General features: G+C 26.3%; 1 pseudogene; it reads left to right on the top strand.

Moving 5' to 3' along the window:
• The first annotated feature begins 8 nt into the window (after positions 1 to 8).
• On the top strand, positions 9 to 605 carry LOC119637681 (annotated as a pseudogene).
• The last annotated feature ends 1,831 nt before the right edge of the window (positions 606 to 2,436 follow it).

Below are 2,436 nucleotides of genomic sequence, written 5' to 3'. Positions count from 1 at the left end.
TTAAAATTTTTAGTTGATTAGCTACTCTTCACGGAACTCAAATTTCATACTCTCCTGCTATTTTATGAGCTCTTGGATTTATTTTTTTATTTACCGTAGGTGGTTTAACAGGAGTAGTACTAGCTAATTCATCAGTTGATATTATTTTACATGACACTTACTATGTCGTTGCTCATTTTCATTATGTTTTATCTATAGGAGCAGTATTTGCTATTATAGCTGGATTCATTCACTGGTATCCTTTATTTACGGGTTTAACTATAAATTCATCAATATTAAAAAGTCAATTTATAGTAATATTTATTGGAGTAAATTTAACATTTTTTCCTCAACACTTTTTAGGTTTAGCAGGTATACCTCGTCGCTACTCTGATTATCCAGATGCTTACACAACTTGAAATGTAATTTCAACAATTGGATCAACAATTTCTTTATTAGGAATTATCTTTTTCTTTTTCATTATCTGAGAAAGATTAGTAAGTCAACGAAAAGTAATTTTTCCTATTCAATTAAATTCTTCAATTGAATGATTACAAAATACCCCTCCTTCTGAACACAGTTACTCTGAATTACCTTTATTAACTAATTAATTTAACTCTAATATGGCAGAATAGTGCAATGAATTTAAGCTTCATATATAAAGTATTTTACTTTTTTTAGAAATGTCCACTTGAATATTAATAGGTCTTCAAGATAGTTCTTCTCCTCTTATAGAACAATTAATTTTTTTTCATGATCATGCATTAATAATCTTAGTAATAATTACTATATTAGTAGGATATTTAATATTTATATTATTTTTTAATAAATTTATTAACCGTTATCTTCTTCATGGACAAACAATTGAAATTATTTGAACTATTTTACCTGCAATTATTTTATTATTTATTGCCTTCCCATCATTACGTTTATTATATTTACTTGATGAAATTAGAGAACCATCAATTACTTTAAAATCTATTGGCCATCAATGATACTGAAGTTACGAATATTCAGATTTTATAGATATTGAATTTGATTCTTACATAATTCCATCAAACGAATTAAATATAGATAGTTTTCGTTTATTAGATGTTGATAACCGAATTATTATTCCTATAAATTCCCAAATCCGAATTTTAATTACAGCTGCGGATGTAATTCATTCTTGAACAGTCCCTGCCTTAGGAGTAAAAGTTGACGGTACCCCTGGTCGTTTAAATCAAACTAATTTTATAATCAATCGCCCTGGTTTATTTTTTGGACAATGTTCAGAAATTTGTGGAGCTAATCATAGTTTTATACCAATTGTTATCGAAAGAGTTCCAGTTAAAAATTTTATTAAATGAGTTATAAGTAATTTAAATTCTTCATTAGATGACTGAAAGCAAGTGCTGGTCTCTTAAACCATTTTATAGTAATTTAGCAATTACTTCTAATGAATAAAATAAAAAATTAGTTAAACTATAACATTAACTTGTCAAGTTAAAATTATTATTAAATAATATTTTTTAATTCCTCAAATAGCCCCAATTAGATGATTAAGTTTATTTATTATTTTTTCAATCAGATTCATAATTTTTAATATAATAAATTACTACACTTTTAATCCTATAATACCTAAATCAAAATTTTTTTCAAATAAAAATTTTAATTCATTAAATTGAAAATGATAACTAATCTATTTTCTGTTTTTGATCCCTCTTCAAGAATCTTTAATTTTTCATTGAATTGATTAAGCACATTTTTAGGTATTTTAATAATCCCCTCTTTATATTGACTTATCCCCTCTCGTTATAATTTAATTTGAAATACAATTTTATTATCATTACATAAAGAATTCAAAACTCTTTTAGGGCCAATAAGCCCAAACGGATCGACATTTATTTTTGTCTCTTTGTTTTCCATAATTTTATTTAACAATTTTATAGGGTTATTTCCTTATATTTTCACAAGAACAAGTCATTTAACCCTTACTTTATCTTTAGCTTTACCATTGTGATTATCCTTCATAATATATGGATGATTAAATAATACGCAACATATATTTGCTCACTTAGTACCTCAGGGAACTCCTGCTGTTTTAATACCATTTATAGTATGTATTGAAACTATTAGAAATATAATTCGTCCTGGTACACTAGCTGTTCGATTAACAGCAAATATAATTGCCGGACATCTTTTACTTACTCTTTTAGGAAATACAGGACCTTCAATAAATTTTTCTTTAATTAGACTATTAATTTTTACACAAATTGCTTTATTAGTTTTAGAGTCAGCTGTAGCAATAATTCAATCATATGTATTTGCTGTTTTAAGTACTCTTTATTCTAGAGAAGTTAATTAATGTCAACACATTCTAATCATCCTTTTCATCTTGTAGACTATAGTCCTTGACCATTAACAGCTTCTATTGGAGCCATAACAACAGTTTCTGGGTTAGTAAAATGATTTCAC

The sequence above is a fragment of the Glossina fuscipes genome, unplaced genomic scaffold, assembly GCF_014805625.2.
Source record: "Glossina fuscipes isolate IAEA_lab_2018 unplaced genomic scaffold, Yale_Gfus_2 60, whole genome shotgun sequence".
Lineage (NCBI taxonomy): Eukaryota > Metazoa > Arthropoda > Insecta > Diptera > Glossinidae > Glossina > Glossina fuscipes.
The sequence above is the reverse complement of the archived record's forward strand: the minus strand, read 5'-3'. Positions and strand labels throughout refer to the sequence as shown.